Source organism: Mustela nigripes, chromosome 6, assembly GCF_022355385.1.
Source record: "Mustela nigripes isolate SB6536 chromosome 6, MUSNIG.SB6536, whole genome shotgun sequence".
NCBI classification, from domain to species: domain Eukaryota; kingdom Metazoa; phylum Chordata; class Mammalia; order Carnivora; family Mustelidae; genus Mustela; species Mustela nigripes.
In genome coordinates this window covers 69,462,100-69,488,259 of record NC_081562.1, presented here as the reverse complement: position 1 = coordinate 69,488,259, position 26,160 = coordinate 69,462,100, and the positions used below count along the sequence as shown (strand labels likewise).

Sequence of the window (26,160 nt, the reverse complement as noted above, 5' to 3'; positions counted from 1 at the left end):
GACAAGCGGATCATGAACCGAGAGAAGTCAATTGATGGGCAAATTTGAAGCAGAGAGAAAAGCAACTCTGGAAGACTTCTCTGAGTAAGACAGAGTTCAGGTGTGAGCTGTGGTTTTTTATGCAATGAGATGGCCTCTGGTGTGAGCATTCTGAGAAAAGTTGATAAGGCTGACGCGTTGGGAATCATCTGGGAAATTGTGTTCACTTGAATCCAAATCAGAAACGAATTATTCTCAAAGGGAGAAGTTTGAATATGAGCCTGAAAAGATACAGGATGTGGAGATAGATTATAAGACCATCAAAATACCAGACTTAAGAGTCTAGGTCTCATCCATGTATAGGACTCAGGCACTTTGAATTTTTGAGAAAGGGGCTGCATGATTTAAACAGTATGTCAGGAAGACTGGGAAGATTGACCCAACTTGGTAAACACAGCAGATTGTAAGGAGAGACACTAGTTTGTGGAACTTTGCCACAGGTCAGAAATAAGCTGAAAAAAGCCTATCTTTGAATAACAGAAGTGCATCTATAAAGAAAGGGGAAAATAAGTCATTTTTGAGGGATGATTCAACAGGACTTAAAATACACTTCCCGTAGTACCATAGGTAAGAGCTCAGGCTTCAGAATCGACCACTCTGGGTTCAAGTCTCAGCTCCACCACTACCCAAGCTATGCTACTTTTGGGCAAACTCAATGTTACCTGTATAATGGGGCAACATTTGCATCTAAATTAGAGAAGTACTAGGAAGAATCAATAAAAATAAAAATAAACTGCTTAGCACAATGCCTGGCAATAATAAACGATCAATCAAGGTCAACTGTTATTTCAAGCTAGACAGAAGAAAGGGCACAGTGATGGCCTGCCAGGGAACTTATTATTGGTGGGCATGTCTTCGTGTCCCCCAAGATAGCCACCTGTATTGAAAAGAGTCAACTCCTGTCCTGCCTTCTTCTGCCTGATCTTCTGCATAACACATTTACCTCTCTGGCTTCAGGTCCGGATTCAAGCCAAACGCAATCTATGCCAACTCTTTCAGGGAACTTGTTCTTAAAGCTGCTTGAGCCCTTTCTAAACTTACGCTTTCAACATCTATTTCCAATTTGCCCTTACTCCAGTGCTGCCCCCTAGAAGCAATCCTATGTACTAAACTTGAAGGCAAACCTGTGGCTAAATACACCACTTCTATCTTCCCAAGAAATGTCAGAAAGATTAGGTTGAAAGCAAGTGCAACGTTAAACTCGGTTTTTAAGAGTTAACAGAGAGTGGTTTTTTTTTTTTTCTCCAAGGATAGGTAATAGCATCAGATTCTGAAATTAAGCACAGCAGGAAGAAAAAGCCTGCATAGATTTCACAGAGTATCACAGGCCTCTGCAATAAAGCACTTAAAAATGCCTTGTATTGCTAATTCTTTACACAATCTCCTTTTATTTCCAAAGCAGTATGCGGGGCTTGAGCCATGAGATAGATGCACATTGATGTTAACATTACACTGCTTGAATTAGAGCCATTTTTCCACTGAAACTCCTGTTAGGTTTAGGATTACTTTTTACCATCTTTCCCGCAATACATTTTCTGGCCTCACTTTGCAGATCAAAGGAATGGTTGCCTCCTCTAACAATGCTGAACCCACCTTTGCAGCCATTACCTCAGCAAACATCCTTCCCCTCAAGATCCCAGCAACCAGCCCTTGAGCTCGATAGCAAATGCGCTACTCAAAGTTATGTGGATCGCATGTCACTCTGATCATTCTAAGGGAATGAGGACAACCCTCTTCTTCCTCTGCTTTCAATTACCCACCTCCCCATCCTGGGCCCACGTCAGGACTCTTCATTCACGGACTGAACTATTCAACAAATACTAATCAAATAGATAATTTTTGAAACAGTAAAATGAAAGCGGCACTGAAGGAAAGGCAGTGTTTGGTGACAGGCAAACAATCAGATGGAGACTTCATTAAACTCTAAGCAGACTGAGAACACGCAGTCCTATGAAGATCTGCTATGTTCATGATGACCAATCTATTGATTAGCCCTTGTAAAGATTTTTTTCCCCTCTTTCTTACAAGACATTTTTGTGTCATTTAAAAGCTTTGTTTTCCAGTCCATTTGTCATTTGTTCAATAAATATTTAGTGAGTACTATGATCATAGGGAGAACAAAACAGACTTGGCCCCTGTCCTCAGGTAGTAATCGCAGCTCCCGAGAAAATACACACCAACAGTAGCCCGATGATTTAATCCCATACAAATCTCAGGTTTGTTTTTGCATTGTTTGTTTGTATGAAGGCACTCTCCTGTTAAGGACCATATTTGTCTAATCAAAACCTTGTCCTTGTCTTATCTCACTAGGATTCCTTTTCAGCATACACTTTTTGACTTCTTTCTTCACAATAATCATAATCAAACTATTCTAAACTATTTTACACATATGACTCTCTTCCTCTGTCTGTTTTTATTAATTCATTAAACAAAGGTCTCGAATCACCTACTATGTTCTAGGCGCTGTTTTAAATATTTGGGATACAGAGCTGGATAAATAAATCAATCTCCAGTCTTCAGTTTATTCAGCCATTTTAGATCAGCTCTTTTGGAAAGTTCTTTCCAAGCCTAGAAAGCACATAACTGTCACCATTTTCCTAACTCCAACCCATTTTGGGACAGGTCTCCTCACCCTTGACTTTAAGCATGCTAATGTTCTATATATTCAAATTTACTAAAGGTATTTTTTATTTTATTTCAAAACTCCCAAAAACCACATCATCAAAAAAAAAAAAAAAAAACCTAAAACTCTAGTGACTGATTGTGCTTTATCTTGGCATAGCCCGTATTCCCCGAGCATCTTACTTTAATTCCAAATGCTGTATCTATCTATAGCTTAGTACTAAGCTAAGTCAGTACTTTTTTTTTTTATCACTGGTTCCCAAATGTTTATGTGCAAAAGAATTGCCAATCATCCTTGTTAAGAATGTAGGGTGTGTGGGGGGTGCCTGGATGGCTTAGTGGGTTAAGCCTTTGCCTTCGGCTCAGGTCATGATCTCAGGGTCCTGGGTTGAAGCCCCCCATTGAGCTCTCTGCTCAGCAGGGAGTCTGCTTCTCTGCTTACTTGTGATCTCTGTCTGTCAAATCAAGAAATAAAATCTTAAAAAAAAAAAAAAAGGAATGCAGGGTTTGGGGGCTACAACCATAGAGATTCAGATTCCCTGTCTGAGTAGGGGCCAGAAAGGTAGATTTTTTAAAATATCCCAGATAGTTGATGGTTTTCAACTAGGTGACTGAGTGATCACCTTTGAGAAATACTGTTCCATCATTTCCTTTGATGTCAGTTTTTAAGTATTCATCTCTGCTTCAAGTCATAAAATACTTCCTATTAAGTGCAAACAACATGCATCTGTGTGCTCAATACATATCTTTTTGTTAATAAATGAGTCAGTGGGTACTCAGTAATAATAACCATCATTTAGGATTTACTGGGCATTCCAGGGATCACTTTCTGTGACTTCTCACCTGTGCCTCCCAACGATCCCCTGTGAGGGCAGGCAGGGACGGCAAGTGCCCCCACACCAGCATGTTGGCCACAGTATGAGGGAAAGAATATAAGTAGCAGAGTCAAATAGACTGAAATTCAGGCCATGACTCTCCTGCTCCCTTGCTGGAGAAAAAAGAAAAGGCCACCACCTGACCCATTGGAGTTTGTTCATCCATCCATGAAAAGGGGATACTATTCACCTAATAGGAGGACTGCGGGAATTAGAGGAGACTATGCACATAAAGTGCCTAGCACCGTGCCTGCAACAGGTCAGTGCTTAAGTGCTGTTGGTTTTCCCACTTCCATGTCCTGCAGGGCTGTCCTGAAGCTCACTTTGCAAGATATGTCGGCTCAGGAATCATCTGTTCTGCTGCTCCATTCCAGGCATTGTGACTACGCCAGGGACAGACACAACATGCTACCCTCATGGAGTTTCCCTTCTAATGAGAAGCATTTTGTCACCCTCTGAGTTACCCCTTTCAAACCAGGTAGCAATGCAGGCAGGCACACCTCGCACATCTCACTCCATCCAGTGAGACTCACAGTGCAGAGCGGTCAGTGGTGCCAGGAGAATAAAGACTTTGTGGTAAGAGAAAGGTTAAGAAAATCCCAATAGACAGTGATGGGGAGAAAAGAAGCAGGGAGGGGAGAGCATTTGCAGGCGGGGCGTTCTGAGTAAGTTCCTGGAAGTAAATAGTGGGAGCATTAAGGATCTCTACATATGGGCAGATCTGTCTATTTAGTATGTGTTAAAATTATCACTGCATTTCTGATGCAATGTAGAAAAGGCACTACTGTCCTTCTAGTAGTGAAGGTACAGTGGAGTGAGGCTGAAAGAAAGAAATGTCAACACAGAATTATAAGAAATAGTGTGCACTTGTTCAAAAGCAGTTCCCAGTGCAAGAGTAAATTAATGAGACTGAATGTGCCAGATACAGGGGAAAGACAGCCGATGCTGTCTTTCCCCTGTATGGCCAGAACTCACATGCAAACTTCCGTCACACATCAAACAACTTCCGCTTTTAGTAGCCATGAATTACACCAGGAAATTTCAGCAGACACCGGACTTGGGGCCAGGCCCTAATCCAGGGTGAGAATGGACCAGCACCTATGGAGGGTATACAGCACAGGACAGCAGAGAATTAAATCAGAAATTTAGTGAGAAACAGCTTCTAGAAAACACAGCATCAGAAGTACCAACATCTCTTTTCCTCTTGCAAATGTTAAGTTCATCAGCCTTTTTAACATTAAAGTAATCAGTGCTCACTACTGGGGGGAAACTCTGCCAACAGGCTCACAGTAAGCAGTCTTTATCCTGGGCACAGATTCCCTAGAGGGGTCACTTGTTTGAGGAATGTGTCAAAAATTAGCTCTCTTTTCCTGCCTCCCATCCTCCTTGGACTCTGGAGTTGTCCCGGTGCCAGTTTCCCACACTAGAATTCACAGAACCACCCAAAAAGTAGGGGTGAAATACCAGTGGTCCTGTGAATCGCACTAGAAATTAAGACCCTAACTCAGTGTATTATCTCCAAAAAATGCTCACTGGCACACACAGAAGGACTGCTCTCCATTGCATTACTGAGACTCAGCCTGAGTCTAAACGACATGGTCTTCGTCCTCCACCACCATGCCCCCCCCCCCATGCTGGCCCGAAAAAATAGCAACAACTCAATTCTCAGTCCAATAACGTCTTTTCTCAGATGTCGTTCTCCCAGTGGGTAGAAGAATGAACTGCTGCAATGCCACCCGCTCCTCTACAGTTTCTTTTAATTTAAAGTTACAACAGGAGGGAAGAAAAGAGACTTTCTATTAAGGGACAACTCCCTGAAGGGTCTCTTAGCTGACAATCGAAGGACTGCTCATGGCAGTGATCAAATCTAACACAACAAAGTGCTGGTCGCTCTGTGACTCATCACAGCAGGAGCCAGCACCGAGGGCCACTTGAGTTCAGTGCTTTGTGGTGCGGCAAGTTGGTTTAGGAACAGTAACAGAGGGGAGCAAAGACTTGCAAGGTGTTTGAGGCTCAAGATAAAATGCAGACTTCCAGTGCAAGTTGCTTCTCAGCTGAATAGGAAGCCTAGAGGGGTAAGGAAATGAAGAGAGCATTCTGCCTACCTCACGCTTTAGGGCAAATTACCTGAAGATGCCCAAGGTCAGTTGTTCTATCTGCGGTGTGGTTTATAAGCTGATAGAAAGAAGGATTTGAGGCATGGAGTAATAAACGGAGGTATTTATTAAAGGCAAACATTAAGGATGTTTTGTTGCAAAAACGTCTTCTAATCACATGCAATATCTATTGTTCAACTATATTTACTCTCACCTGATACATTCAGCTATACCACTCAGTTGCATGTGATGAGTACATTAAAAAGAAACCAATACATAACCCCCTCCCATCTGTGGTTTCACTTACCCAAGGTCATCCATGCTCCAGAACGCGATGACCCTCCTTCTTCTGGTCAGATCAGTGGTAAACTGACGCCCCGTCACTACACCTACATCACTCACCTCACTTCATCCCATCATGCAGACATTTTATCATCTCACATCATTACAAGATGGGTGAGTGCCGTACGAAAAGAAATTGTGAGAGAGAGAGAGAGAGAGACCACATTCCCATAAATTCTGTTACAGTATATTGTTATAGTTGTTTTGTGATTATTAGTTATTTTTGTTAATCTCTGACTGCATCTCATTAGTAAATGAAGCTTTATGATAGGTATGTATGAATGCATAGGAAAAAACAGAGCATATATAGCATTCAGAACTCTCCACGGGGGGCTCCCAGGTGGTTCAGTCTGTTGAGTGCCAGACTGGATTTTGGCTCAGGTCATGATCCCAGAGTCCTGGGATAGAGTCCCGCATAGGGCTCCCTACTTAGTGGAGAGCCTGCTTCTTCCTCTCCCTCTGCCTACTTGAGCTCTCTATCTCTCTGTCAAATAAATAAATAAAATCTTAAAAAAAAAAAAAGAACTCTCCATAGTTTCAGGCATCCACAGGAAGTCTTGGAATGTATCCCCCATGCATAAGATCAGAACTACCGTATACACTGAGCAGTTCCTCTATGCTATACACCATACTATGGACTTACATATAATTTCATACAACCTCATTTAATGTGATTCTGCTAGGTGATATTATCATTATGCTCATTTTGCAGTGCAGAAAAATAAAGTATCCAAGAGCGTCAAGAAATTGCCTGGTCTTTTTTTAGCAACAAGCCCACTTGACCAGAGCTACTGCTACTAACTCCTGGGCTAGATGGCCAAACCACAACTGTATCACTCAGATCTCCCCTTGCAGGATCAGAATGGACTTAGTGCCCACCTGCTGCCCCCGTGTCTCTAGCAACAGTTGTGCACCAAGGCCATGCTTCAAGGGGGCTGTTCCCATCCAGTGACTGAACACAGACCGGGGACAGAGGACTCTTCCAATGGCTGACTCTCATCTGCTGGGACAAACCTGTCCTGGACTGCATGACAGTAGAGCTTTCTCCTCCCTTCTGTCTCTCCTTCCATAAGTGTCAAGCCAGCATCACAATTGAAAGACTCTCCCAGCTTTCTGCCCTCTTAGTACATGTCTAATGACCTCCTGTCATCTGCTTCTTGAGGGATCCAAATCAATGCAATACCTAAGTTATTTATTTGCTTTTTAAAAAAGCATTTCCTTTATCTTTGGTCACTTGCATAGGTTTCCCCTACCCCACTACCCAAAAGTTGGCATTACACCATTTTGCTTTTATGAAACACCTACATTAGTACCTGTTTTCACTAATCCAAAGAGGATTTCTGCTTTTATAAAAATGGTAATTGCTTCTTCACTTTACACCATTTCAGCTCATGAAAGGTTTCACTGGAATGCTCTACTTTCGGATAGCAAAGGAAGCCGATACTTATAGAGAAATTTTCCCTATCACTGGAAGAAGAAACATCCACTAATTTTTCCACATTACTACACATCATCTCTTCACACAGGTAATCATATATTTATTGTGCCTTTCTCCTTGTACCCAACATAAACAAGTCTAGGAGGTTCTCTTTGAAGGAACAGCTGACTCCAGAGGGCAAACATTACAAAGTCAGATTTATTTCTTTTCCCAAGTGGAATCTCTGTCTACATGTACTATAACTCCATATTACTTAGAGGTAGATAACTATCTATGGATAAAGTCACAATAAACTTTCACTAGTGTGTATCTGTAATGGGAAATCAGAAAGGATAACAAGAAGAGAGATCTATAGTGAGGTCCTAGAGTTTTTGTTTGCCTTCACCTATTATGTAGGATAAAATGTTAATTACTGAAGGAACATTTCTATGAATAAAAGATAGAATTCACACTTGTACCAAATACAGCATCTTAATAAAACCACATTGTCAGAGATCATATATAGACGTTAACTGAATCACTATTTTAAAGTGTTGATCTCAGCCTCAGGGAAGTGATATATTTTTCTTCTTGGACTCAAATAAGTCCAAAGCAAGTACGAAATTAAGCTTCAAACATTATTAATGACCAAAAAGACTTAACTAGGACAGAAGATTGTAGCTAACATGTACTAAGCACCTAGCTCATGACAAATGCTATGCTAAGAATCTGATACACAATATCCAATGTAATCCATGCAGTATCTGTATAAGAGAAAGCATTATAATCTCCAGCTTTGGAGCTGAGTAAACAGGGCAGAGCACTGAACACTCGGAACTCCAAGCGAAGTCTTGGAAGAATTATACGTAGACCTAAACTGAGAAGCTCCCAAAGTGAGTGGGATTGCCACTTGCATCCCAGTTCCTTCCTGAGATCCCTACATCTAAGACTTTATTTGGGGCTGCATGTGACAACACAATACCCCTGAGCTTCCAGGGAATTCAACTGGAGGTCAAGCCAGAGCCCTTCCATCCCTTTGATGGCTGCATTATTTGTCCCCTTTGGACACGTGATAGCATATAATCACAAAATAACTGAATGACAAGTAATTGAGCATCAAAGATAGAATCAGGTTTTTCTTTTCCTTTTTAATTTACAATGAACTTTAAACAATAAAGAATGGGTGGACCTGTACCTATAGAATTCAATACCACCTCTCCTAGAGATACATCCCCCCCCCCCCCGGTTTGTTTATTTTTAAGGTTCAATTTTTAAAGATGATTATTTAATATAGTCCTTATATACATTCATTTCCCCCCTACTTTTATCAATATTTCTGCCCAACATTCTTACCAGTAAGCAGACTAATTACTTGCCTATAAGGTATGATTTGAGTAGTACTGAAAAAAATCCCTATCTTCATAAATATCTCCTCTGGCAGTTTCACTTTATACCTGTAATCTCCCCAACTCTTTCTCAAAGGAATTAAACAGCCATAATAGACTGCAACAATAACAGTAATAATAATAATAACCACATCTAGAGAATTAAACCATCATGAGCTATTAACACTTTTGAATTAATTAGCTTATGAGCCAGAGGTTAAATTGGTCAAATGGGGCAGGAATTCAGAAGGGTCCTGCAAAGCAAACCAGGATGTTATCAAGGGCCCATCCTACGGTTCAGGGCCCTGATAGAGAGCATTCAAAAGCACCCATGTAGGCAGTTAAAGGGGTAGGAATTTGGAGGAAACAACCCCAAAAGAATATTTCCCTTAATTTTAAGCACAAGGAAATTGAACATGGTAAAGTTTAAACTTTATAAACAAAGTAAAGTTTAAACACAAACTGAACAAAGTTAGGTTAGCACCACAGAGGGGTACCTGGTGGCTCAATCATTAGGCATCTGCCTTCGGCTTAGGTCATGATCCCAGGGTCCTGGGATCAAGTCCCGCATGAGGCTCCCTGCTCCACGGGGAGCCTGCTTCTACCTCTCCCACTACCCCAGCTCATGTTCTCTCTCTCACTGCCAAATAAATAAATAAAATCTTAAAAAAAAAAAAAAAGGCACCACAGAAATGTCCCAACATGGCCCAGCTAAAAGCAACTAAGAGTGCCTAAATATCTGTCCCACTACTGAGCGGTAAGTGCTCCATTTCTCCCCTTTGAAATATAAAAATCCATTAGTTTTAAGCAAAAGGTTAGATCCTTGCTTTGTATTCTTAAAAATTTTGTTTGACTCTTCCATTAAGAGCAACTTTTCATGCAAATGAATTCCTGGTTTAATTGAAAATCATTAAATAACTTTTCTACATCTAAAATCTTTCTCCTGTTAGGTATGAGTAATTATTTATGTTACATCACACACAGAAAATAAACAACAAAGACCCTACTCACATTTGAGAATCATTTACCATTCCCACTCCCCAAGCTCCCCCAAATGGGAAATGGAATAACAAGACTGATCATAATTGGATTAAGAACTATAATTCTTTAATTCATTCATCAAATTGAGGCATTTGGAACAGTTTATTTACAGAGTTGTTTAGACAGTTTTGTGTGGTGTTTTTTAAGATAAACCAAAATGCCTTTCTGAAAGAAGTTTCAGATCCCAAATCATTAACATATGAAAACCAAATGTAGACAATTTACAAATTGGTGTTTTAAACAATGTTTGGAACAAAATTGGACTTTTATTTTATTAACTATCTACAAATCTAGGTTCAGGATATAGTTTATTTGAAACAGCCAAGCACTTTCTTTGCCTTTAAAATAAGCCTACATTTCTCAGGCTAAAAAAATTGTGACGAGTATGTGAGGGAATGCATTGACTTCAGGCCTAGACAAATAAATTTTCTAGGTTACTCTCAAAACTCTAATTATAGCATTTTTACCACTGCAGGTGATTGGATATTGGGTAGAACATCCAGGGTATGCCAATCAATCACATCACAATTTTACCTGATGGAAATCTAAATAGTATTCAACCTTAGAACTCTGAGTTATTTGAAATCCTGTGTACTTTAGGAGATCACTAAAAACAAGTTTTATCCTGCCCTATATATTGCATTTTTATACAATCTGAACATGACTTCAAAACAATGACTGCCTGTCACTTAGTAAATGAGTAGTGTTTTTTCAAGAAGACAGTATGCTTTTTTAATCATAGTTTTCATTTGCTTTAAAAAAATTATTCAAGCATTCAAATCCATTCTTTTAACTGGAAAATGAAATTTTAAACTTTCCCTATAGCTCATGTCTTACTCCCCAGAAGGACCCCCCCCAAAAAAAGCCATCATACCTGAGTATAAACTTCACTCTTTTGTTATTTACTATTTACTCCATACACTCCACAGATAACATCTTTATAAGCATATATTCATTTTTTTCCTTCACAAAGTCATGTGTCAGTCTAAACAGGATGTGCATTTACATGTATAGAACTAAGTTAACTTGAAATAACCACTGAATCTCAAATGCCTGGTTATTTACCAAATAAGTTTGAGAGTTTTGAACGCTGTATATAACATGCCATTCAACCAGAACTGTTTAAGCTCAACAACAAAACTAATACAGAGTTTCTCTGTTAAGAGTTAAAGCTCTTTTTTTCTGTACTAAGTTTACTCTTTCAAGTCTATCTCAGATTGCTTCAATATTGCCCATTCCAAAAGGCTACAGAAAGGGATTTTTTAAAAACCCACAAGCAAACAAAAAACTCTATTAATTCTTCATGTACAAGATTGTTAGAAGACCACTGGAAAGAAAAAAAAAATTTCAAGCAAGTATGCTACTATATAATTAACACAAATAACTAAATAATTATGCACATCCCTTCCCACCCCCACAATTAAATGTTTTTAAACAACTCATGTGATGAAAGATCTACCTTTTAGGCAAACAAAAGCAATCCCTACTAGTCTGAGGATTTAAAGCTGTATTGCATCAGTTTTAAGTGATGCTTATGATTTTTATCTAACACAGTTCTGAGGAATAAACAGTTGATGACATAATTTGCAGGAGAACTTTGCACAATGCCTAAGAGAACTTTCAGTGTAAGTACTTTTGATTTTATGTCATTGTGACTGAATTTATCTAGGCTTCAGCCTGGAAGCTATATTTAAATCGGGAAGAAGCACCCCCCAGAAACTTTGTTCCATGTATCTACATTTGAAACCAGATTCTTTCCCTATCAGAGCTAACAACAGTTCACATAAAGCTGAATTCCTTCAAAATTAGATCAAAATTTTGCAGTTCTGTAAAGACTCTAAGAAATCGTCCTCCTTTTCGTTCTGTAAAAGTCAAACTTAAAAAACATTTCTGTATACTTTAAAACCATCTGGCCCTTAACCTAATCACTCTTGGCAATCGAGCCTCACTCCTGTAATCCTGATCAAAAACTCTGCTGTGTTTTCTTCTGATTGAAATGTCCACTGCCTACAAATCTCCCACGCGCCTACTTCATTGGCCTGTTTTGTTTGCGTGGGCTTTTTTTTTTTTTTTTTTTTTTTTTTTTTAAGGATACTAGAGGCCATTATTTATGAGCAGCAAGGAAACAAATCACTCTGTCTAGTCCCTTTGCAGATTCCCACACTTATTACCCAAAATCCCACAGATCTCCCTTGGTCTTGCCCTGGACTGAAGAATTGTGCTGAGCCTCAAGGCAGTCTCTGGGGAAATCGGCTCATGCCTTTCTTGACAAACTACTTTGGATATCTGGACATTGTGAGGCTCTCAAGTGGGATAGAACAAATCCCCTAAACTTTTCTGAAGAAGTACAGTTGACTGCCACCCAGAGTGCCTGGGTTGGCTGACACTGAGATTATGGCTCTGAATACTCACAGAATTCCTCATTTTGACCTGCTTTAGTTGAGAAGGGAAGACATCAAAATGAATTCACAGGCACCGCACTCTGATTTTAGTCACGGGGGCCAGCGTCTTCAGACAGTCACCAGGGTCAATCTATGTATTAATATACTCGCTTTGCAAAGTGTACGGAAAATGACTATTAAAATATGTCAAAGTCCTCCCTGTGCACCCGATGCCAGCAGATCAATTCTCAAGAAACTGTTACTATCAAACACAAACATTTCCAGATCCAGCCTGATTTCAAGTCGTATAACCTCTTTTCCTGGCTGATGACCGTAGCCCAAAGTGCAAGCGAGATTTCCCAAACCCGCGCTTAGAGTGACACAACACGTGAGCGGTTTCGCTTCGTACACTGAGGGAGGTGGGGGGAGGAAAGTAGTTGCAAGGAAAATTAAAGCTTCCGGTCGCTGGAATCCCTAGAATTCTGAAGGATGAGACTTGTCTCCGAAAATTCCGGGCGGGAGAGAGGAGGACGAGTAGGGAGAGGGATTGCAGAAAGCGAAACAAAAAGAAGAAAAGGGGGGATATTAAGATTGCGGGGTGGGCTGGGGGCCACGGCCATACTGCAGGAAGGGTGAAGAGCTTTGTCCAACTTTGAGGGTCTGCGGCTGGAGCGTGAGCCGAGATGCACAGGCTCGCCCCGGCTTTCCCCTGCACTCCTGCCCTCATCTCGCATCACCACCTCCACCGCCACCACTTCCAAAACAATACCGGCAGCGGCGCGCAGGCTCCCCAACACATCTCCAAAGTTATCCCATTTCCTGAACGGGGGCCAAGCCCACGCTCCGGGGTCCCCCCCCCCCCCGCGGCCGGCCGCCCCCCGAGGATGACAGGGCCACCTCGAGTCTCGAGCCGCCTCCCGCCTCCCCCTCACCCCCAGCCCAGTCCCCCTCCCTCCGTACTTGAGGAAACTCCGGTGGCGGCCCCCTCCCTCCTCAGCCGGCTCTCCAGCTGGAGCCGGGAGCGAGTGCTGAGTGGCGGGCACGGCGAGCGGCTGAGGGGAGCTCTGCGCCTTGGAGGTCTGCCCACAACAACATCGGGACGAACAACAAAGTTAAAACGCTGCGATTCACGCACCTTACCGGGTCTCCTTAATGTCTCCTCTGGCGTGGGATGCAAAGTGGCACAGTGGCGGGCTGGGGGCCCCCGGGAGGAGACTGGAGATGGGTTTTGGTGGCTCGCCTTTTTCACTCTGTGTGTGTGTGTGTGTGTGTGTGTGTGTGTCTGTGTGTGTCTGTGTGTGTGCGCGCGCGCGTGTCCCTCTCCCCCCCGGCTCTCGCTCGCTCGCTCTCGCTCCCCGTGTGGCTCTCAAGGACGAGGTGAAATCCCTTTGCTGGTCATGAGGCGGCTTCAGAGACAAACAACACAATGCGAGTGCAAATAACAAAAGGCAAAAAGACAGTAGGAACAATGGGGGAGGCGAGGGCAGCGCACCAGCCGGCGGTCACCGCGGCCCGGCGCCCGCCCCGGGGGGTGCGGCGGGGGCGGGCGCGGGGGCGGCGCCGGGGGCTCCGACTCCCTCCAGGTCGCACCCGAGCTCCCGTAAACCCACCCTGACCTCCTTCCTGCAGCTCGCCGCCTGGCCGCCCTCTCTGTCCATCCGAAGCCAAGGAGCCCCAGAGTTTGCTTCCCCGTCTGCTGCAGAGTAACTAGATTGTAAATAACGCGGTGATTAACCACACGGTGCAGGAATGTTTAAAAAAAAAAAAAAAAAAATCTGCCCTCCACTTAAAGGAGCGATAAAATGGAATGGCAGGAGGGGAAGGAGGCAAGAAGAGTGGGCTATCTCCGGATCTCGGCGGAGCTCGCATCTATAAATACGCATTCCTGTTTAGTCAGGTCTCCTTTGTCAACTTCTTCCCTGCGCTGGAACCTCACCCGCTGCCCTGGAACCATTACCTGGGTCCCCTACTTAACCCTCACCCCCGTTTGCACACAGTAAAGCTCGCACAGGGGGTGCGTGTGGGGGTCTGCGGGCGTCCGCGGAACCTTCTGGGAGGCGAGCCGCCGTTTGCCCGGCGCGAAGGCTGGAGCCGCGAGAGGTTCGGTGTTTCAAGCGACCACTACCTCCCCGAGCCCGGCTGCGCGCCCGCGGGTCCCGCCGCCGGCACTCTGAGCCCACCCACTCCTTGGGGTGCGGGGGGAGAAAAGTTTTGAGGCGCTCTCACCCCTGCCTCCGGGTGATTGAACTGGTTTTGTTTTGTGGGGGTGAACCCAAGTGACCCGATGCCCAAGAACCAAAGAATGATGTTTAGGGGGGAAAGGCTGGGCGCTGGGCTTTGGAGTCCAGCGACACTGGAGACAGCGCGTGAAGGCAAGAGAGGGAGAGACCCTCAGAGTGGCATCACCACGGGAAGAAACTCCGTAGGTAATGCTCGGGGCCGAAGCTGTGGGGCTGATCTAAGTGTGTGCTCTGACAGCTCCCAGGCTGCTCCGGCGCTTATCTCTTCCAATCTTACTTTCATTGACTTAGAACAGCTGCCCGGTTGCCAGGGGTAAAAAAAAAAAAAAAAAAAAAAAAAAAATTAAAAAAAAAAAAAGGAAAAGGAAAAGGAAAAAAAAGAAAAAAGAAGAACCCTATTAAATATCACACTAGGGTGGACGGGGGGCGGGGGGACTCTGGGGTTCTGGGGTCCCGAGTGATCTCCCTAGACCTGGCGTCCAAGAAGGGAGATGTCACGAGGGCCGCAGCGGGTAAGAGATTAAGACACAATACGAGCAACACGTTTCTTTTTCTCGCTCTTCCCTTCCTCTTCTCTGGCCGACTTGCGTGTTCTCTTTGCTCCTCTCGCTGCTTTTCTTCAGATGCGCATCCATTGACTAAGCCGCGTCCCTGGGCACCCCCCCCCAGCATTTCCCAGAGTGCAACAACACCACCAGGAGATCAATGACCACAGTCTGTTTATTCTTCACGCGCCTGGAAGAGCAGGGCACTGAAGCAGCATGGGAGGGAGGCTTATGGCTTGCCTGTCTGTGCGGTCTCTCTCAGACTTTTTCTGGCTGGTTTCTAAATGGCAGCTAGTAAGCAAATACAGTTTCTTAATGCACGCAACACATACCAATCACAATATATTCACCTAGAAAAGTGATATATCCTTTCTCCACGTCTCCACCCTTCCTAGATTTGTTTCTGGAGGTGGATTGCTAATACCTGAGATTTTGCACTTGTCTGGAGTGGAAACTTTCTGGGGTGTTTGATGATTGATTATTTGGTACCTGCTTTCTAAAAATGGCAAAACACCTTTCCTTGGAACAAAAGTGAGAAATGCAAATCTTAATAACTCAAGGCAAAATTTTCAAAGTGTAAGCATAGTTATTATCCATTCCCACAAAGAAAAGCTTCCTCTTCCACAAATATTTGATAGCATAGAGCCCAGTAATTAAGAGAACAATCAAATAAACTCGGGGCTTTCACGGGGACTCTAAATTATCATCTGCCTCGAATTTATAAGCAGTGTAATCATTTGCTATTTGGATATAGCTCTGGATATGGCATTCTAAATGTGTATCCTTAAACAATTTTACTATGCTTTCTTAAGTATTTAATGAGAGAGACCAGGGATAATAATAACATTCAAACTGCTGGATCAATGTGGCTTCACCAACTGTGTGAAAATAATTCTCTGCACGTGTGCATGAAACACCTTTCCTATATGCCACCTTTCCTCACATTTCTTATATCATGCAAGCTTCATGTCAGACCCAGTAATAGGAATTCATAAGAATTTATCGATAATGGCACTACCCCTTGAACTATTAAGCATTATTTTTATTCTAAGGTATTCTTGGCATACATTAAATGGTTTACTTTCACAGTACATATGTAGTTGCTTTTCACAATTAGCTATTACTATGTCAGACCCAGATCCTAATATAAGGTGCAAGAGGTGAATCAAGACCAACTACAAAAAAGCAATGGCCCCTTACTACCAATTATATGAAAATATGTAACACTTGAAAATAAATTGCCATTTACAGTGAACTGCCTGAGGTTTTAAACCACTTCTCTCAGACTCGGTGAAAATAAAGGGACAGAGTGAGTCTTTTTCCCCTGGGTCTCCGGCCATTGGGTGACAAACATGCCTGCATGGCCTAACCCCACCAAGCAGAGTGCTGCCAGCGCTCCGGGTTTCAGATTCTTACAGCTTTTTCAGTGTAACCGCTTCTGGGGCTTCTTACTGGCAGGAGAGGTGAGGCTGGGCAGAGCCAGAGAAGGGGCAAAGTTGCAAGCTGCCTGGTTTAAGGTACTGATGAAACCTGAGTCACACCAACCTCTTCCCTTTTGCTCCACCAGGCAGCAGAAATTCCATTATGGTTATTGGAACCACATGCCCTTAAGACTACCTCGTGATCATCATATAGCAACAGCATAGCTGATCAAACACTTCCAGTGCGATGTTTGTTTGTGTTGGGCTTTAAAAAAATAGCCACGTTTGAAGTGGGACTGACACATTAAAGATCAGTGTTTCCATTTATCAAGCATTTACTATGTGCCGACTCTTGGCCAAGGACTTCTTTTATGTACTTCTACTTCTCACTACAAACGTGCAAGAAATTGCATCCCTGTTTTGCAGATGAAAAAGCCAAAGCTCAGAGAGGTTAAGTGACTTGCCTGAAATCATATGGCTTCTAAGCCGTTGTGTCATTCCTAGTGCTCCTGCTTTAAACCTGTGCTCTTCCACTTCACTCACACGTGTATTAGAGCCAGTTTTCAGCGAGAAATATTAATTCATTAAGTGGGTACATTTAAAATGCCAAATTTACACTATGTATAGTCCAGACAAAAAGCTACGTTGGTATTCTCATATTGGTCACTAGATACCTGAAATTTTCAAGAAAATCAAAATGTGCCATATATGGAATATAAACATATACTACATGTTACAAATAAAATGCATTTAGCAATGTATATAAATACATAAAATCATCTTATTATGTAGACTAGGCAATTCGATATTATATATGCATAAGTATATATTCATATGATCCATATTATAATAATGACTCAAGTTTCTGAATCCCGCTAACTTTACAGGCATGTTCTAAAGTGCTTTTCATGCATGAACTCACAACCACCTCATGAGGTGGTTTAATCCTCACAACCACCCCATGAGGTACCTAATTTTATTATATTATTTTACAAATAAGGAAACTGAGTCACAGAGACGTTATATAACTTGTCGAAGCTTATACACTTAGCAGGTGATGGAGCCTGGACTCAAATCAAAGTGTACACACACAATATATATGTGTATTCAAGTACGGATATATATTATATATGGCTCTCAAAATATGGGGAAACTTTTAAGGCAAATCAACTGAGATTTATATCAGTCTATATTCCCATATTCTAGAAATATCCTTGATAGGAGAGGGCTTTATTTTTGTCCAATGTATTCAAGATCTTTAAAAATGTTTGAGGCAATCTTAATCCCCCTAACATATTTAGAGATATTGAGGGGGTGCTAATACATATTAGGAAGATACAATATTTGACCCTAGCTGATTTGCACGAAGTTCATCTTGGATTTATTTGGTCACTTATGTTAAAAATAGCAAAGACATAGTACTTGGGAATCCTAAAGAAGATGAGAGGGATACTAATAAACATGAAAATCTATGGCCTGAGAAGTGGAGGGAAATGTGGGTGATGCAAGACACCTAAAATGTAACGTCATTTTAATGGTTATTATCAATTTTTAAAAATTAATATTATCAATCCTCACTCCATTAATAAGAGTGTATTATAAAATGGTAATTTAAGTTTAGTGACTATAGACTGAAACACTGCAACTACTCAAAGGAACTTGAAGTATTGGGTAAGAATCCCAAATAGGGACACCTGGGTGGCTCAGTGAGTTAAAGCCTCTGCCTTCAGCTCAGGTCATTATCCCAGGGTCCTGGGATCGAGCCCATTTCAGGGAACCTGCTTGCCTGCCTCTCTGCCTACCTGTGATCTCTGTCTGTCAAATAAATAAATAAAATCTTTAAAAAAAAGAAGAATCCCAAGTACACAAGTGATTAATCCCATGTCTATGTTTTACCTGTCCCACCAAACACACTGTGCATATCAAATTTTAGAAGTGAACTTCTTCAAGTCAACCTTTTCTTCTTTGAAAAGGTATCTTGAGGTGTTCTTCTCTTCCTCTTCTTCTCGCCCTAAATACAATATAAAGGATTATGTATGAAAGGAAAATTAACTGAACAACAATCTTCCTTCTCTGGGCATTCTTAATTCTGATAACTCCCAAGATACCAACATCTAAAATATTAATTTTACTGAGTTCGATGTGTCTCCTCAGAAAAACTGAAAGAGACACACTATACCTAGCAGATGCCACACATTAAGTACTTACCGAAAAAAATTTTAGAGCCCTATTACAGATACATATGTTTTCATTTAAAAACTACTATGAAATCGAGTGTTCTTTTATTTAAACATTCCCTTGTGGTCCTACAAATTAAGATCAGTAGTACTATATTAACAACTGAGAGCCAGACCCAACTGAACTGGTTACAAACAGTTGGTAAAACTGCCAACACTGGTTTTGCTGCCGGAAGTTGACTGAAACGTGATGTAGCGTATATATTTAAAAGTGAATTCTCTAAAATAAATGAATAAATAAATTTTAAAAAGTGAATTCTCATTTTTTAAGTTTTCTCATTTTGGAAAGTATTTAGAATAAACTTTTAAAAAATTTCAGCCACAGTTTTGAGAAGGGGAAGAAATGTATAAAACCCAGATACTTTACACAGCCAAAATAACAGCTGCATTGCCCCCATTATTGAAGCCTATTCATTATTCTGATTGTTAAATTTTCCTTTCCTGCCAGAAAAAAAAAAAAAAAAAAAAGAATGAGGTTGGTTCTATTCAAGTGAAATAGTTGTCGTCTCCACATCTTGTCTCTTAATTTACTGTTTCTCAATATGACTTCTGTCCTTTAATTTTAAATAATAAGCATACAGTATGAGGGGATTTAAACATGTAAAAGTAGTGTTTGTTTGTTTGTTTGTTTGTTTGTTTGTTTTTAAATGTGTGGATTTCTTTCAGGCCCAGCTTTCACAGTCTATTCTGTGTTCTCTACCGCTACAAAATTGGAGTCATGAATATATAGAGGTTTACCTACAATGAGATCCATGGTTTTACTTATAAGGAAAAGGATAATGACAGATATGTTTTGCTAACTTAGTAAAAGAACTCATTGTCAAACAAGGCAATAAAATATCAAGCTTGAATCTCAGTAGGGTTTAGATATTTGGGTCTCTGAATTCATGATGACTCTTATTTTTGTAACTTCTTTTCAAACTTTTGGTACTGTATTACCAATTGCATTATACGTTACATGAAATATGGTAGAGAGTGAAAGAATGGACAAAATGAAAGGTCAACAAAAGCACATAAAATGAAGAGGATGGCTTAAACAATCACTAAAAAATTTGCCCTTCTTACTGAAATCCCAGTAAATTATTTGAAGAGAGTAAATATAAGTTAAATATCTAGGTATCTGGGACATCTACCCCCATCTTTTCATTGATGGTGATACACTTACACAAACTTAGAATTTAATTCACAGGTTGATTTTAAAAAGAAAATGTTAAATTATTGCACATTGTTTTGTGTTCTCAAAATGTCTGCTTTCCAGGTAACTTTGCTCCAGGACAGAGTAATCAACTGGATCACTACCTCAGTAGTCAGATTTGGTCACACCACTTGCAGTTTTTTTAAACCCTTCTTTGATTATGCAATATGTCCATTCATTTTTCAGCTTTTAATTTTTGTTGCATAAACAAGTGATCAAGCATTTATATAATAAAAGCATTTGATACTTCTAGGCAGCTTCTGAATTCTGAGTGTTTACCTGGGCATAGCTAGGATGAACAATGTATTTTTCTGTCTGCCTATAGCAGGGAATTATAACATACAAGTCCTCGTAAATTTTCAGTCCAAAAAGAAGTAAAAGAAATAAGATGATTTGTCCAAACAGGATGAAGAACAATGGACATAGTGACTGTGGTATTGTTTGTGTGGGGGAAAAAAATAGCTTTAATATGGTTATTGGTAATATACATAGCTAAAAGGTCTGAACATGTTGGCTTAAAAAAAAGATGAGAAGTCTCAAATTAACATCTGAGGGTCTGGGTCTACGTGTACAAAACATGCGAGTCTGGAGTACAGAGAGAAATAACAAAACTGACTAAACCACTGGAAACAGAAACAACATGGTAGTGACAGAGGAGACAGACTGAGTAGCTTTCTCCACAAATTGTTTAAGATAAAAATATTAACCAGTTGTTTTCCAACTTCAAAGAGAATAGAACTAGATACAATATAGGGCACCAGAATTCATAGACCTAGATGTGAATTCCAGCTTACAAAAAATAAAAGGTGTGGATCTTTGATCCAGATTTAAATAAAAGTAAGAAAAATGAGATAAAGGGATAAAGGGGCAGGGAAAAAATGGAACCAGGAGTGAGTCCCCCATAAAATACACATCCCACTTTTTAGTTCTGGAGCCTTCATTCACATGATTTATCAAAGACCTCCTTGTGCCAGAGATTGCACATATTTGATTTTAGCCTTTCCAATAGACAAGAAGGAAGAAAAAGGATCCCTTTCCATATATCCAACAGTTAGGGAGAAGCCCAGTTATTATTACTCGTATCAAGACCAAACAGAAAATTTTCCTTAGTGGGGGGTTCTCTTCTCAAGGAAACTGAGTAATGTTAAACCATGCTTCCCATTGGCCAAGACAGAAATAAGTTTCAGAGGTTGTTTCTTATAGTTTCTATTGTAAGAGACACTCCTCCCTGGTCTTTCTTCCTCTTCTATGTCATGCAAAACAGGCTAAGAATGCAATGCCCACTCTTTACCCAGGCCATTTCTCAGGGTTATATCTACAACAAGCAAACTGTAAAAGATGAAATAATGTCTCCCTCCAAAACAAAGAGTTAGCTGGGGCGCCTGGGTGGCTCAGTGGGTTAAGGCTCTGCCTTAGGCTCAGGTCATGATCCCAGAGTCCTGGGATCGCCCCGCATGGGGCTCTCTGCTTAGCAGGGGGCCTGCTTCCTCCTCTCTCTCTGCCTGCCTCTCTGCCTACCTGTGATCTCTGTCTGTCAAATAAATAAATAAAATCTTAAAACAAAAACAAAAACAAACAAAAAAACCAAAGAGTTAGCTTACTTTGGGCTTGTTCTAAAAGCAGTGAGTCTCCAAACTCAAGGTTCTTCACCCACCATCCAAACCCACCACACGCACAGCATCCAACAATGACCATTCTTGGGCATGTCCAGTCTTTCCTTCCTGAAAAATCAATCCTGCACCATTCTGTTTGGCTTACTCTTTGGCTCATAGTCCTGACAAAAGTAGCTGTAGGGTACTGAACATAATTCTGGTTCAATCACTCAGAATATCTCTCAAGACTGACAAAGTTCCAAATCATAAGGATGATGACCACTTGGTTTCATACATGAGCTCTCTCCTTCATGGCCCATGTGGGTCAAAATGAAGGACATTATGGGTCTCTGTAAGTTTTGTAAAAATGCCTTGTCTCACATGTACTTTATCCTTTTAAGCAAAAGGTCTGGTACAAGTCAGAGCTGATTAAAGAAAGGTGATGTTATCCTGGGGTGGATACATCAATTTCATAACTATGGGAGAAGAACAACAATCTCGGCACTTGGAGAGGGCACTCCTCATACCTGAGGAGGCACTAAAGTTGGAGTGGAAAACAATTAATGCTCTCCTTCTCTCCTGCATCCAGTACCACAGTCTCCTAGCAAACTGACCCACTGCTGTCTCATCATGCCCATCTATGCACTATGAAAACAGAAAAACTCATGTGGACTTGGTTGGCTCCAAACTATTCTGCTGTACATGGTGCCGTCAAGAGCAGCTTCAAATCTGACTCCTCTCAAATACATACAAACACACACACTGACAAAACCCTGTTTCATTCTGACTGACATAAATTCATATGCTTCTCCTGGTGCCCTACCTTCCTTGGCTTATGTCATGCTTTAAATCAAGACTGCAACTAGCTGGTAACACTGCTCATGAGGCTTAAACAAAACAATGTAGGGTCAAATCAAGTGTCACAGCACATTGCTGACTAGAATGACCTGGAACACAAGCATGGTATTCATGGTTAGAGCAGCCGTTTTGTGACCAAGAATGATGAGTACATACTAAGGATGGCTTAGAAGAAATAAATAAGTAATTTAGGTTCTAGAAGTGATTTAGAAGTTTCTTAAGTACCTTTGACTGCCTGCCTCTGGGTTTCTCATTTACGTGAGGCAAATAAAACCTTTATTTTTACTCCATGATTTTGCTATTTTCTGTTACTTGGAACTGAGTACAGTTACTAAGTTAACATATTCTTTGGGTCCAGCATCCTTCACATCTTCTGGGAACTGCTCTCCGTTCTCTAGATGAGTCAGTCTTTCACTGGTTTAGTTATATGGTCTTTTTTCTCTCTTGTACCACTTCCTTGGAGACAGGTGAAGCTAGGAGGAATAGCCCTTTTTCCCCTCAGGCCTCATCCGTGAGAATTTAAGCTCGGGAGCTGCTTTTAGCCAAAAATCCAAGTATATGGTGGCAGTCTGAGAGAATGAAGAGACTGAGAACGTTCTCAGGGCATTTGAAGCCAGTATTCTAACCTGAAAGGTCATCTGAACCACTTTCATTTCTCTGTCCACTTTTTTGGTTCTTCCAATTTTGATCCACTCTAGTATCTATCCAACAGAAATGAATTTCATTTTGCTTCAATTGGTTCAAGTTCAGTTTCTGTCATATGCAAAAGTATAGTAGCCAATATAGGAATCAGAGCAAGCTCCCCGTAACAGACTGAATGTTTGTGTCCCCTCAAAATGCATATGTTTAAATCCTAACCTCCAGTGCAATGGTATTGGGAGGTGGGACTCATGAATGAGATTTAGTGCCCTTACACAAAAAACCTCAGAGAGAGAGAGCTCTCTCACTCCTTCTATCATGTGAGAATACATCAAGACTATTATCCGCGAATCATGAAACAGGTCTGCATCAGGTATCAAACCTGCTGATGCCTTGATCTTGGACTTTGTAGCCTCCAGAACTGTGAGAAATAAACATCTGTTGTTAAGGCACTCATCCTATAACATTTTTGTCATAGCAGCCTGAATGTACTCTTATATGAACAGGGTACAGCTCATTTAGGAACATTACTCTTAAGCTTATTCATATGAGACCTGCAACTAATATCACAGAGAGAAATATTTATGGAGCTCCTCCTGTTTGTCAGTGTTATTCTAGATGCTGCGGATTCAGTGATAGCCAAAAAAGACCAGGTCCCCGTCCCTACAAAATCACAAGTTCTATAGGAGTAAGACATATGCTAAGAAGGAAATGACCAAAAGTCTCAGAGAGTGGTAAGTGCTTTATAGAACATAAAAGGATGTAGAATAATAGAGATTGACTGAAGGAATTACTTTGGAGTAGGAATTAGTTTTAATTAGGAAATACCTTCCTAAATGGTGACTGATGTCATTTTTCTCTCCTACTTCAGGGTCACTTCCCGGCTTTCTGGAGTACCCTGCATCCAGCTATCCTTACACTTGCCCGGTATCAGAGATTAGCAGTAAACTCTTGTCTTTTTCCCTTCAGGAACGAGAATCCCAGAAACAAAGAATGTAAAATCCTTTACCCAACTTACAAGGAAATACCAGAACCTTATGTAAAAACCATTCTTAGAGGACTGCCTAGGTATCCCACAGTTCTAGATAAACATGTAGATTTGGTTATATCAGAATTCTAGCAACAGCTGCTTGCCCTTCCTTGTTCATGTGTTGTTATAAGGGTCCAATGAGAAGATGATTACAAACATTGTAGCCTTCAAAGATGATTATACCAAGTGCTATTGGATTTAAAAAATAATTTGTCAAAATTAAAGATGCTATATACTTACTGAAACAATAAAGAAGTAATAGAATTCCATTCTTCTCTATATTAAAAGAAAGATTTGGAAACAGTCTTTGATATACTATTAGATTGGAACTTACTAGGAATGGGACTAAACAAACATTTACTGTCCCATCAAGGGTCCCACTAATACTATAAAAGCATTAAATACTAAAACATTTGCATGTGTATAAAAATTTACCATAATTTCAGGAGGGAGAAAATGATAGCATTATAAACCAAGTAAAATAGACTCAAATAATTAAATGTAACACAAATGATAAGAAATTATGACATAGGGGCTAGATTTCTTCTCTCTTCTACATATAAATAGAGAAAACCTGACTATTGAAAGTTCATGCAGAGATTTCTTAAGATTCAGGCATCTTTGGGGCGCCTGGGTGTCTCAGTGGATTAAGCAGCTGCCTTCGGCTCAGGTCATGATCTCAGTGTCCTGGGATCCAGCCCCACATCGGGCTCTCTGCTCAGCAGGGAGCCTGCTTCCCCCTCTCTCTCTCTGCCTGCCTCTCTGCCTACTTGTGATCTCTCTCTCTGTCAAATAAGATAAATAAAATCTTAAAAAAAAAAAAAGATCTTTTTAAAGTTGAATTTCTTTAAATGTGCCCTGGTTTGCACTAGTGTTCATCATCATTCAATGCCACAGTTTTCCAGGGAGAATGCTCCCCTATGGTATTGTCAGAACTTCCAGCCTTGGCCCCTGCTGTAAATGGAGTTTTAGAAATGAGCTTATGGTTATGCAGTTCTGAATCATGCAAGACCCTTTTTGAAATTGTTCACCCCATCTTCCTTCTATCACCAATACCTCAGTATAATATAATCCTAGCAAAATTGAGAAAAGAGGATGACTTTGTAAGAAAAGAAAATTAAAATAAATCAGTTGAAATCTTTTAAAATACAGCATTTCTATCATAATTAAAGACTAAAGAGCTCCTTCTCATTTTTCAAATTTTAAAATTTTGCAGGGGACTAGCAAAGAATATTTCGTGCCTTTCTTCAGGGGCCACTTTCATGTTGGATTGATCCAAAGCTATTGTGTATGCTGAATTATGCTGCCTGCATGTGGGAGGGGACAGGAGAGCTCAGAGGAGCTAATGCAGTGAACTGTGGGCCCTGCACACAATTAGGATGATGGCATTTCATCTGACCAAGTTCCAGGGTGGTCAAGCCTGCAGCTCTCACATCTATACCACCAGCTGCAGCTCAAAGTGCAGAAAATTCTAAAATAATCTAGAAGTGAGAATCGGTTTGTTTAAAAAAAATTCACTTCATTTGCTCTGCCTGAAGAATAAGACTGATAACAAAAGTGTTAATAAGAAATTCACATTTATTGAGAACATCTTTATGTCAAGTATTTACTGGGCTAAGTATGCATACATACATTATCTCATTTAATCTCCATAATAATCCTAAAAGAAAGTACTATTTATAGTCTATATGACTAATGAGAAAACTAGGGCACAGAAAGGAAAGTTAACTTTTCCAAGGTCACACAACTAATATCTGCCTCATAGAAATCCTGGGAAATGTAAAAAACAACAACATACCTTGATGGTGTGCATTAGTATCCCAAAAAGAAAAAAAAAAAAAAAAAGACCCACTATGTCAAGGAAATTTAAAATTTTTATTTTATATTTTTCAAGATTTCAAAATTTCTTATTACAAATAAGCAAAAAAAGAAATTTAGACTATGAACAAATTATTAAGTATATTCCAAATGGATTCCTGGTTTCCACTCTGACATGTAAGAAACTTAGAAGTCATCATTCCAAACATCCTTAAGACAAGGCTATGCAAACAAAAATTCGGCGACTTTTCTTGGACCCATCAGAGAACTGAGATCACAGGGTAACCACCACTCCAAAGACAAGCACATCCTGAAAGTCACAGTCAAGATCTGTTTACCTGGATCAGAAGATGCTGGAGCCATTGGCTTGTAGGAACACTGGAATGG

General features: G+C 40.8%; 1 protein-coding gene across 1 annotated transcript in view; it reads right to left on the bottom strand.

Moving 5' to 3' along the window:
• Positions 1–13,651, bottom strand: part of SOX5 (SRY-box transcription factor 5) — a 985,194-nt gene extending 971,543 nt beyond the window's left edge. The window contains exon 1 of the mRNA XM_059402806.1: positions 13,334–13,651. The gene's annotated coding sequence lies outside the window, so the exon portion shown is untranslated. The remainder of the gene's footprint in view (positions 1–13,333) is intronic.
• Between the last annotated feature and the right edge of the window lie 12,509 nt (positions 13,652–26,160).